This window comes from Scyliorhinus canicula, chromosome 4 (genome assembly GCF_902713615.1).
Source record: "Scyliorhinus canicula chromosome 4, sScyCan1.1, whole genome shotgun sequence".
In the NCBI taxonomy this organism is placed as follows: domain Eukaryota; kingdom Metazoa; phylum Chordata; class Chondrichthyes; order Carcharhiniformes; family Scyliorhinidae; genus Scyliorhinus; species Scyliorhinus canicula.
This window is the reverse complement of record NC_052149.1, coordinates 174,103,215-174,116,048: the sequence shown is the minus strand read 5'-3', so window position 1 is coordinate 174,116,048 and position 12,834 is coordinate 174,103,215. Positions and strand designations below refer to the sequence as shown.

The following is a 12,834-nucleotide window of genomic DNA, read 5'->3' as shown; positions in this document are numbered from 1 at the left end:
AGATTGGCTATTATTTTCCGTTGCTGCTCAGAAAATGTAACCCCTGGCAAGACTGAAAGCTGTGCGTTCCTACAATTTTATTAAGGGTTTTGTTAACCACTGAAGGAAAGGTTCCTTGTCCCTCATTGTTCATGACAGGCCCTCCCCAGGAGCTAGCTGCCTGGGCCATGTGAGAAACGACGGGGTAATTGGGAAGTGGTTGTCAATTGTTGATCACAATGTGACACAGCGAACTAGTGATGTCACTCGTCGGCTTCTAATTAGTGTGTGATCTCACAATGCTCGTTTGTTGGCTGGCAGGCTTTGGTTGGCTGATGGGGGTGGGTGAATTGCCTTAAAGACACCAGCTTGGCTCACTAATTTTAGAGTGGCCATTTAAAGCTGCTTTTGTATTGCGATTAGATCTACCCGAGCCAATGAATGTAACTTAGTTTTGCATCGCCTTAACACGATAACATCATTTGGTCTTATGACATCACAAATATCACATTATGATATGATTAAATCGTTTGTGGCTCACTGAGGCGTCAAATCCAATCGCTGCTGAAGATGAGGAATTAATGACACCCTGTCACCACTCGATACTTAACACATTATTTGGTGAGTTATTCTCATTTTCAGTGTCTTTATTATCCAGGTTTTCCTGTTTTGGTTACGTCTATTGTCAGTTTTGTGAAAATCAGGGTGGGGAGTTTATAGGGTTGGGCCTCGTGATATTTTGGGCAGAACTTTTAAGTTTGCACCTGCTTGCAGTGGGGAGGTCGGCTGTAAGTCAGGAAACCTACAAGATCTAAGAATGGATTTGCTGTTTCTTTTGAACTCAGCCCCAGCACTGGTAGCCTGTTTATGCGCTTCCCGATTAACCAGAGTGGACAGGCGTAATGGAGACGCACGCCACTGTCAAAGGAGTTCCAATTCACCTGTCCTCCCAAGTGTCAGCGCACAGGCAGGAATTCACAGGTACTTTGCTGGAGGTAATTCTGCAGGCAATAGGGGCCTGCAGGGAAGTGTTAATCCTGGCGCATGGGAGGGAGAGGCCAGTATCTGCGAGTGAACAGGCATAGCAGGAAGTCACTGAGGGTGTCAGCAGCAGGTGTGTGGTTTCACAGTGGCACAGTGGTTAGCACTGCTGCCTCACAGTGCCAGGGACATTGGTTCAATTCCGGCCTTGGGTTTTGCACCTTCTCCCCGTGTCTGCGTGGGTTTCCTTCGGGTGCTCCGGTTTCCTTCCACAGTCCAAAGATGTGCAGGCTAGATGGATTAGTCATGTTAAAATTGCCCCTTAGTGTTCAGGGATGTGCAGGTTAGGTGGGGTTTAGGGGATAGCGCAGAGTAGTGTGCCTAGGTAGGGTGCTCTTTCAGAGGGTCGGTGCAGACTCAATGGGCCAAAAGGCCCATCTGCACTATAGGAATTCTCTGGTTCTATGACACAATGTTGAAAGAGGTACAATGGCCTCATCAGCACAATAAATGTGAGTAACATTCTTCAAAGGTCGACCCCACACTCTGACTTGTCCAGCATTCTCCTGCACAGCATTCCACAGGCCAACACACCTTTGCAGCTCCACTCACCACTTTCTCTCCAAGCCCATCTGAACAGCCACCACTGACGCTAACCCTCACCGTGCTGCCACCTCACCCATTCCTCGCAGTCACCCTTCACAAACGCTGTACCTCAACACATTACATTCCTCACTCTACAACGCTCCGCATTAACTGGAGCCTCTAGATTACTAGTCCAGTGACATTACCACCATGCCACCATCTCCCGGACGACTAAGCCTCCTGAGCCCCTGTTGCTCAGTCACATTGAAAAAGCTGATCCCCTATTGTAAAGCCTGTGTTGAGGGTATTGTTTCCTGCGAACTGGAGCTCTGTGTTCATCATCTCTGCTCTGTGGAGTAGTGTGTGATTGAGTGTTGCTGTTGCTTCTGCTACTGCTCTTTTTCCTTGCCCGAGGTCTAAGGTAGAGCTCGGTAAGTGACTGCCATGCTGCAGTGAAGGCTGACAGGGGAGTACAAATCAAAGTGATAAAATTCCAAGGAACCAGAAATGACATCTAATATATCGGAAACCACCTCCAAAGCAATGAAAGCACACTCTCAGAATAAGCCCTGAGAGTAAATTCCTTTCACTGAGACAGCAAAGCAGTTGTCCTCTTTCAGTATTTAAAGGTTTTCCAGTCTGTCCGTTTCCCATTCCACCAAACCCCGCTGTGCTACCACCCTGGTGTGTTTCATATGTAAAGTCCCAGAAACTTGCCCCTCGGCAGTTAAAATCATTGAATCTGCACCAACTCTCACTCACACCAATATCTGCCCTCCTCCCTGCCTTGCAGTTGAAATTCCCCCTTTCTGAGCAATTAGTGTACTCCGAAATCTAATGTAACATAGTTCAAACAAAGTTAAGGGGCGGGATTCTCCGAGCCTCCGCGCTGAAATTGCAATCGGCCCCGGAGAATCGCCGGCAATCGCGCGTACACGGTTGACGCAGTGACGGTTGGGGCCATTGAAAGAGGCCCCCGCGGTGATTCTCCAAGTGCAGTTGGCTGAGTTCGCGACGGCGTGGTTCTCTCATGGTTCCATCCGTCGGGAACTCGGTGTGGCGGCTGTGGACTCAGTCCACAGCTGCCCTGGTGGGGGGTGGGGTATCATTTAAAGGTAGGGCCTCCAGGATGGCCAGGCTACGGATCGGGGGCCACTGATCCATGGGCGTGCGCGATCTGAGGGGGGCCTATGTTTTTGGTACAGGTCGGCGGTGTGGGTCGGCAATGTGGTGCGGGGCAGCCGACGCAGGCCGCCACCGTGCGCATGCGAGGACCCCCGACTGGAAGTGCAGGGCATCGTATCAGCAGCCAGAGCTACGAGCACTACTCCGGGGCCCTGCTAGCTCTCTGCAAATCTGAGAATCACCCTGGACTTTCTCCAGGTCAGTGCAGAGTGATTTGCACGTGTTTCTTTAACGGGCGTGGGGACATTGCCCCATTATTGGAGAATCCCGCCCCAGAACCTCCTCTGGACTGAGCCATCAATGAATCGTAAAGCCAGTAAAATCATTTTGAATACCATACAATCTCCTGTCTTGCTGTTTTTTTAATCACTTTTAAATCTATGCTAAGAAGAAATATGGCATTGGAATCCTTGTACCACTGTTACCCATCAAAGATTTCACTTTGATCAGGATTTAAGTCAGACAAATTTTCATATCAGTTCCATCAACTTCTTTTTCAATAGTTTGGTAATGGCAATGTTTGACATTATTGCGTAAAATGTTACTGACATTTTATCTCCTAGGTATTTCTCACTAAAGCAGATGATCAAACTGTTAGCAGTTTTATAGTGTAATTGGATTAAGATCTGAGTGCTGTTTGTGTATTATTCATTACTAAAGAGTTTATGATAATCTGGTGTTGTGACTACAATCACACATTGGTGTGATATTCATTGTCAGTAGGCTCTGTGTAAATTCTTGAGCTGATGATTCAATTCCTTTGTAAAGTAAGGGCAATTCTATGGGGTCGTTAGCCCTGGACGGGCTTCTCGCCTACCCTTTGAATCGGGTGGGAGGCCCAGAATTGGATTCTCGCTGGGTGTCAAACCCATCGCGAGTCTCCCAGCCCACTCCCACGGCGAGATTAGGCTCTTGGCCAGAAACAACAAGAACCTTACCAAAACTCATTTGCATCATTTCAATCTCATTGGTGTCCCCGGTTGCTCCCATATCCCCTTTCCCAGCTGGAGGTCCCTCCAGCACAAATCACGACTGGTTCCGAAAAGTGGGGACCAGGTGCCAGCACCAAGGGGAATTAAGGGGTGAGTACCCTCTCTATACTTACCTCCAGGGTTCCGTGGGCAGACCTTCAGGGGAGGTGAGGGCTGAGGGTTTGGGCTGGATGGGCTCATGGTCTTTACCGGAAAGGGAGTTGTGTGGGACGCCTTCCCTCTGTAGTCTTGAAAACCTTCAAACTCTCTCCCAGCATGCCAATTTCAATGATCTGTCAGATGAAGGTAAAAGAATTCCCCCTGTTGCCTTCACACCTTTGATGTCTCTCTCAGCATGTCACATTAAAAGATCTGTCAGATGAAGGTAATAATCTTCCCTTTGATGCGTTGGAAACCTTTGAAGTTATTTTTTCCATTCAATTTCATTCCCGTTAACTTTTTCAAACCCTTTGACATTTTCAAACTACATGGATTGCTGAGAAGTCTATAAGCTCTAAATTTCACCGTCCATTGCCTTTTACAAGTCTCAAAAGATTGATGAGTCCGGGCTATTTCAAAGGAGGGATTAGCTTTGTTAGTTTTTATAGCTCTCCATTACCTTTTACAACTCTCTTGATTAACAATCCCCGTCTATTTCCTAAAAGGATTTGGTTTTGTTTGTTTTTGAAGCACTTCACCGTCCATTACCTTTTACAAGCCTCTTGAATGACCAATCTAGGCTATTTCAAAGGGGGGATTAGCTTTTTTTGCTTTTATAGCTGTTACACATTCCATTAACTCCTAGAAAGTCCAGGCGCTCTGTCTGAGTGCTGACACTAGCACCCTGGCGGTACCAACTTAACACTGCCCCTAGCACTCTGGCAATGCCAACCTGGCAGAGCCCTGGCACCCTGGCAGTGGCAACTTGGCAGTGCCAGGCTGCCACTGCCAGGGTGTCAGGGCAGAGCCAGGTTGACACTGGCAATGGGCAGGGCATGAAGGGAGAAACTGAGGGTGTGGGGGCTGAAAGAGGAATGGCCTTAAGGGGGCCCTGAATGAGGAGTCTTTGGTGAACCCATAGCAGGGGGGTGTTATGCACTTGAGGGGGCATGCCAGCGAATGGGGATGGCCTTGCCAGCAATTGGAGGGGCCTTGCCATCAATATTTGGAGACCTTGCCAGCAATTTTGGGGGAGCCTTACAATCAGTTTGGGAGGGCACCTTGCCAATGATTTGGGTGGGCCTTCGCCAGCGATTGAGGTGGGTGGCTGTGGTGTTATTCTGAAGGTCAGAGGGGCCCCAATTGCTGGCAAGGTCCCCCATCAATCGTTGACAAGGCCCCTCTCCCATCTCTGGCAAGCCCCTCTCCCAAGTGAGCAATACATTCTATGGGTTCGCCAAAGGGCTCCCCTTCAGGGCTGCCCTCAGGCGCCCTTATCTCTGAAGATACGACCATGCTGGTTTCTTCACGTCCCACGGACAAATCGACCCCGGCTCCAAAGAAGTTTCCAAGTGAGGAGGATTGCCATCTAAACCATGTGGCGGCCCTGGTACATGGCCATCTGTGATATGACTGGCATGTTCTGCACCTCAGCCACCACCCACACACTGTGCCCCAGGCCTTGGACATCCTGACCCATGGCCATGACCCTCGCACCCAAAGCTCCTACCACAGATGCCACCCGTTCGGTGTTGGCCTGAGTAGCTTGCATTTTCAGCACCGCCTCCTGCTCTCTCCAGCGGTTGAATACATCCAACTGCACCTGCAGACACTGGATTATTGCTGATACCCCCTCCTGTAGTCTCTGCACCTGCATCTCACCTGGCCATGGCTGGCAAAACGGGAGTGTTGTGTAGGGTGGGGTGTGACCAGACTGCTGAGGGTGGGGTTTGAGCATCCTCCAGGAGGGGCCATTGGTTTCAGGAATGTGCGACACCCAGGCAGCGCAGGGGGTCTGCGGCTGGTGGCCTGTGCCTGCGGAACACCCGGCCATGGCTGGCGATATGGGAGTGTTGTGTATGGTGGGCTGTGACCAGACTGCTGAGGGTGGGGTTTGAGCATCGAGTCCCTTTCCAAAAAGGGGCCCAGTTTGAGCCCCTTTCCAAAATCCCGAAACCTGTCTACTAGTCCCTGGGGTCGGGCCGCCATCTGACTGTCCACCCCCTCTGGAGTTCCTACCTCCACCTGATGTACCGCAACATGTGTAACATGGCCACTATAGAGTGTCCCAGGAGCCTCTTCACAAAAATGTCCAGCCGAAGTGAGTGTCTCTGGGATGGTGGAGGGTGTCGGTGACAGCAGAGATGAGAAGTCAGTGTCGTCCCCTGACTGGTAATTTGGGTTGTTGTAGGGTTGCAGCTGGGGATGAGGGACCCCGGATGGGCCTGCCCCATCAGGTAGTGATCCTGCAAGACAGAAGACAGGACGCTTGGTGAGATCATGGGTAGGTGTGGTGCAGGGGGGAGGGATGACTCACGTACCATAGAAGTATTGCAGCGCATTGGGGGCTCACTAGCGGACCTCTGCCTCTGCGACTGTCTGCTCTCCCACCAACCAGATCCATCGCCCTCTGCTCCACGACGATGAGGGGCCGCAGGTCTGGCAGGTCCCCTCCAGTCTTCTCTCGCTCCTGGGGTTGTGGGCCATGTTTTTCTGGAGGGACAGATAATGCACAGTGTGCGACACCCAGGCAGCGCAGGGGGTCTGTGGCTGGTGGCCTGTGCCTGCGGAACACCCGGCCATGGCTGGCGATATGGGAGTGTTGTGTAGAGTGGGGTGTGACCAGACTGCTGAGGGTGGGGTTTGAGCATCCTCCAGGAGGGGGCATTGGTTTCGGGAGTGTGGGACATGGGTGGTGCCAGGGGGGCAGTGATGGTGCTCATCCTGGCTGGCCTGGAGGTTGCCCATCCTCACTCCTCACAGTCCATCGGTCCGCCTAGTGGGGGCTGCATGGGGGGATGTGGAAGGGCATATTGTGTGGTGTTTGTGGGACGGGAGCGGTGCCAGGGGCATGGAGCTGGTGACTTACCTGGGCTACCCCGAGGAGGTCATGCAGCTTCTTACAGCACTGCTGTCCAGTCCTCACAATGGGGCCCACGTCACTCACAGTCTCTCCCACCTCTGCGCAGGCCCGGTTGACATTGGTGGGGGGCAGTCTCCTTCCCACCCCAGGGAACAGGGTGTCCTGCCTCTCCTCCACGGCATCCAGAAATATCTCCAGCTCTTCATCTGCGAACCTTGGGGCTGCTCTCCGGGGTGCCATTTTCTTGGCTGGAATGGGGAGAGGAGTGCTCATATGCAACTCCAGCTTGTCAGGCTCTCGAGTGCCATTCCCGAACCCAGCGAATCATACGGCAGCGTATGTTTGAATTGCACTAGTTCCACGTGATGTGGGTGCTGGCCAATTAGCATGTCCTGGATGCCCCCCCCCCCCCCCACCCTATTGGGACCGTGGAGCACCCCCCCCCCCCATTCAGTCTTGGCATCAGCACTTGGGCTCTGAAGTGGAGAATCCACCCCAGTATATTGCAACACAAGAGGTTTTCCACATGTTGTTTTTGGTTCTTTTGCCTTTACCAGAATCTGTTTCCTCTGATTCTTGACCCACCAAGAGGAACAATTTCTCTCTATCAACGCAATCTCCACCCCCCATGATTTTGAACACCTTTATCAAATTCCCACTCAATCTTCTCTTCTCTCATGATAACAGACCTAGCTGTTCCAATTTATCCACTTGAAGTCCCTCAGCCCTGGAAGATAAGAATTTCCGGCACCCTCCCTAAAGCCTTCAATTCCTTCCTAATGTGCAATGCCCCGAATTGGACACAATACTTCAGTTGTGGCCGGGCAAGTTTCTCATAAATGTTGGTAATACTTTTGTTGTGTTAGCACAGGGCTAAATCGCTGGCTTTGTAAGCCGACCAAGGCAGGCCAGCAGCACGGTTCGATTCCCGTAACAGCCTCCCCGAACAGGCGCTGGAATGTGGAGACTAGGGGCTTTTCACAATAACTGCATTGAAGCCTACTCGTGACAATAAGCAATTTTCATTTCATTTCATTTCATTTCAATAGCTCTACTTATAAGGCCCAGATCCCGGATGCCTTTTTAATTACTTTCTCAACCTGTGCTGCCACCTTCTGCGATTTATGGACATATACCCAAGGTCTCGGCATTCCTGCACACCCTTTTGAAAAAAAAAAATAATGCCTGTCCTTTTTTTTCCCTACCAAAATGTATCACTTCACACGTTAAAATTCATCTGTTGCATGTCCAGCCATTCCAGCAGCATACCTAAAGTCCGCCATTCTCCTGCTCATAATTCACAACACTGTCACATTGAAATTGTGCCCTTTCTCCCCAAGCTACTAAGGTATGTCAATAAACACAGTGGTCATTGTTCTGACTCCTGGGAAATCCCACTACTGTATCTACTTTCCTCCAATCCAAAAACAGCCGCTCATCACTACTCTCTGTTCCTCTTATTCGAGTAATCTATCCTTTTAAAAATATTTCAAATTTGCCAATTTTGGGCAAGCAAAAACTTCTTTCTTTACAAAGATTATATTTTGGAACAGGACTTCAAAATAATTGCAGCATGCTCCTGCCGTTTTATAAACTATCCTGAACGACCTTTTATGTTTCGCTGCTCTATTCTCAAATAGGACTCTGCTACAAATCGGAATAGTCAATTAGGGTACATTTGGTCCGACATTCAGAGATTGTTACTTATTATATTTGGCACAGTCTCGTGGATACCTTGTTTATTTATTACTATCCCTATCATTTGACAGCAATTGATAAACAATAAAAAGTACTCATATAAATCTTTGTACAAACCGTTAGTGTAAATTGAATAAGTGTTACCTATAGCATCTTATTTATGAGAAGCATCTGCGTATTGGGCATTTGACATAATATACCAATAAATTATAATTTATTGTATTTCTTTATTTCACAAGGAAAATTGTCATAAATGCCTAGGGCTGGATTCTCCGGTTTTGAGGCTATGTCCAGAGGAAGTGTCTAGTTCTACGATGACAAAATCGGCAAGGCCCCAGCACCGACACTCTGACTGGTGAGGGGCTAGCAGCCGCACCACGTAAAACAGATGGCCTTTATGAAGTAAACGGTCGGAGAACGGCCGAGTCCTTGGTCGCACGGCGACGACCTGCAGCGGTCGCGCCGTGCAACATGGCGCCGGTCGTGCGCGGTCCCGACGTGCCAGATAGTGCCCCATTGAACACACCCTGGACCACCCCCAACCAGTCCCCCCAGCCCTCGCTGAAGCCCCACCCCAGCCTGCGGAAAGGCCGCCCCCCCCCCCCTCCAGACTGTGGCGGAGCTGGACACAGTCCCCAGCTGCCATTCCGGGTTCACGAAAACTGAGAGCACAAGTGAACCGCGCCATCGTGAACTCGGCCCATCCGGGGCGGAGCGTCGGGGGAGGGCCTTCAGGTCCTGAGGCGGTCCCAACGGCGTGCGGTGTACTCCCCGATGACACCATTTTGGAGGGGCCGGAGCATCGGAAAACAGGCACCGCCCCCGATTCGGTTGTAAAAAGGGATTCTCTGCCCGATCGCCGATTAGGATATCGGCGTCGAGCAACGGAGAATCATGCCCTTATTCTTTCATCGTGTCACTACCTAGTGCAGCTTTGTAGATTGCTGAATTATCAGGAGTTCAGGATGCAATTAATATCGGTACTTTTGCATCAATACAAAGTAGTTCTAAGAATGCAGCAGCATAAAAGGTATAAAATGACAGGCATTTGTTTGATGCCTACCTACACAAAAACAGTGTCAGACCTTTCCAGGAGGCAATCCTCTACTGCTTTGAGATCACACAACCACAGTATAACTCAAATCTAGTGTGAAGCTGACTTTAGAAGCATTCAGGCAATTCATTGAAGAGTTATTTTTAGAAATTCAATCCACTTAATTAAATTCTTGGAATAAAATGGTTTGTGAAAAAGTGGTTCTAACCTACTTGCAATTCAGTTGTAATTCCAGGTATTGTGTGTAATACACATTTGAGTAGAAATTCATTTCGGGCAGGGGCACAAAATGGGTGTTACCCATTATACACATTGCGTGATATTCCATTAATTGTAATGGATTTGAATATTGGGTGTTGGGCACAATGTGTCACTGATCAGAATCATTCCTTTTGCGTCACCAACTGTGATAAATTCCTACCTGATTCAGATACTTGCAACTTTAAGGGCATATGATTGTTGCAAACATTGTTATTTTGGGAAGGTGCTTGAGCTAAACTTGTGTTAAATAAGCGATAGCATGTGCCAGTGTAACAAGCCACACTTAAACAATTTAATGTATTCTGTTTTTCCATCTCATATCAGGCAACTAAAAGAAACCATTTAACATATCTAAATATAAACTATGACATTTAAAAAAAAACTTTATTCACCCTTCAAAAGTTTTTATGTTTATTCCATCAGTAATTATTCCCACAACGTGGGTTAAGGGCCCTTAGAACAGCCAAATTGGGGTGTGTTTGCTCTCGGCACTACGTTGAAATGGCCCTGCTGAGTTCCGATTTCCCTCCTGTGTGACTTGAAGTTATCCGAAATGAGGGTGAGACGTCTGCAACCGAGACCTGCCCACAATCTTTTTAAAAATACAGTCAATAATCTTTAAAATACAAAGATTGTGAACAGGAAGGATGGTATGTATTCCACAAGTTGTTAGCATGCAGGTTTTCAGGCAAAACTGCTAATCTCCAGTTTTATTTATGTTGCTGGCTAAAATTATTTAATTGGATGAGTCATTATGTTCTTGGAAACCACAAAAGATCTAGACCCTGGAGGGGTTCCCCTTTCTCTCACAGAGACCCTCTCCACACTCAAGCTTATGACACTGCATTCACAAGCATATGCTTGAACAAAATGACCAGCGAAATAGGTTTCTTCCGATAATTTACGATCACTTTATTGAATTACCCACAGACAAGGCCTGCATTCAGCAATCATACAGTACAGTCCCAATTATAGTTACCCAGCATCCTGTCGTGTTAGAAGCTAAACACTCGACTTCTGGTGGTGACCATAACCTGCTAGGCCACGTTCACGGCAGCTCCCGCCGAGATTGGGATTTCGGGCCGCTAAACGGGGCGGTGACGGCACTTGGAGGCGGAGACCGATGTGGGAATGGATGCTGGAGAGTGTGGTAGTATGACTTGGGGTATTACGGTACCTTGGAAGTGAACTGCTATTGGTGCAGATGACTCGCTGTCCATTGGCCCGGGTAAGTCATGTGCCTCTCAGCCGATTGGCTGAGAGGTAGGTAGCTCCGCCTACAAGGCAGGATATAAGAACCCATGCTTCCCGGCAGTTGGCCTTTCTTCTGTACGTCTGCTGCCGGGCACAGGCACACATCTTGTGCATTAAAGCCTATCGTTTGGATCTCATCTACGTTTCGTGTCCATTGATTGTGCATCAGAGAGGTACCCCCCGGTGCTGTATGGAGGGAACCAGGATGGTGCCGTCAGACATGCAATCGCTGGAAAGAAGGCTGAGAAGGTCCGAGGAAACAAAATGGCGGCCGGAGTGGATCGGGAGGTATGGGCAGAGTGGGCCTGAGAGCAGCAGAAATTTCTGAGAAGCTGCTTCACAGAATTAAAAACGGAGATGCTGGCCCCCATGAAGGCCTCTATGGAGAAGATTGTGGAGGTCCAGAAGGCACAGGAGAAGATGATCAAGGAGGTGGGGAGGAAGGTGGCGGAGAATGAGGATGAGATCCTGGGCCTGGCGGTGAAGGTGGAGGCGCACGAGGCCCTTCATAAGAGGTGGCAAGAGAGGCTGGCTGACCTCGAGGACAGGTCTCGGAGCCATAATCTGTGAATCCTGGGCCTTCCCGAAGGTGCAGAGGGGCGGGCACGAGCACGTATGTGACCGCAATGTTGGGGATGCTGTTGGGCGCGGGGGCCTTTCCGAAGCCCTTGGAGCTGGATTGAGCGAATAGGGTTCTCGACAGAAAGCCGAGGGTGAACAAGCGACTGAGGGCGATGGTGATAAGGTTCCACCATTTTGCAGACCAGGAGCGTGTCTTGCGGTGGGCGAAGAAAGAGCGGAGTAGTAAGTGGGAGAACAGCCAGATCCGCATTTACCAGGACTTGGGAGCTGACCTGGTGAGGAGGCGTGCAGGTTTCAACCGGGCTAAGGCGGTCCTCCACAGCAAAAGGGTGATGTTTGGGCTCCTGCATCGGGCGAGACTGTGCGTATCATACCAGGATAGGCACCATTACTTTGATACGCCGGATGAGGCGTGGACGTTCATCAGGCACGAAAAGCTGGACTTGAACTAAGGGGCAGTATGTGGGTCAAACGTGCTGATGGGAAGGGGGAACTGGGGGTTGACCAGGGGTAAGATGGCGGGTAGAGCGTAAGTTTGATTGCTTGTCTGCTCCAGTTTGTTGTTTTTTGTTCTCCTTGTGTTTTGTTTCAGGGGGCGGGAAACATCCGGGTCGTGTTGTCCGGCACACGAGAAGGTCCCGGATGGCACTTGCCCCTCTACCCTGCGGCGGAGGGGGGGAGTTGGGTGGCCCGAATAAGGTGACAAGATTAAGGTCAGGGGATAGAGGCGGGAGCGGCTGGGGTCAGCATGGGTGAGCTGACTTACGGAGGCGCAATGGGGGGAAATCAGAGCTAAGCCTGTCCCCATCCCCACCCCACTCCGCTGACATTGTGGTGATCCACCACTGTATATATGTGTGTGCGTGTATTAGGGGATGTACAGCAGTACCTGCTATTACAGGTTTGCCGGTAAGCCCCTGCCGGCTAGCTCCGCCCACAGGGAGCAGTATAAATATTAATGGGTTCTCCTGAGCTGCCATTCTACAGCTGCAGTCGAAGGAATAACATCTCATGGTAATAAAGCCTCTATTGTACCGTTTTGAGTCTTTGTGTGCAATTGTTAGCGCATCAATTTATTACCATGAGATTTTCCGCATCATGGACATCAGAATTAAATCCGACCGCTTGCAGTTGGATCTGCAATCGCCAAATGCCAGAAAAGACTTTAACCACTGGCTGGCTGTCTTCGAGGCCTACATCACCTCAGCGGACTCTACACCATCGGAAGCTCAGCAAATGCAGCTACTCCACTCAAGGCTGAG

At 49.8% G+C, this 12,834-nt stretch overlaps 1 protein-coding gene across 2 annotated transcripts in view; it reads left to right on the top strand.

Annotated features, from left to right (window-relative positions):
* Positions 1-347: 347 nt before the first annotated feature.
* LOC119965174 (E3 ubiquitin/ISG15 ligase TRIM25-like) overlaps positions 348-12,834 on the top strand; it is a 161,701-nt gene continuing 149,214 nt past the window's right edge. For both annotated transcript variants that reach the window (XM_038795563.1, XM_038795561.1), the window contains exon 1: positions 348-600. The gene's annotated coding sequence lies outside the window, so the exon portion shown is untranslated. The remainder of the gene's footprint in view (positions 601-12,834) is intronic.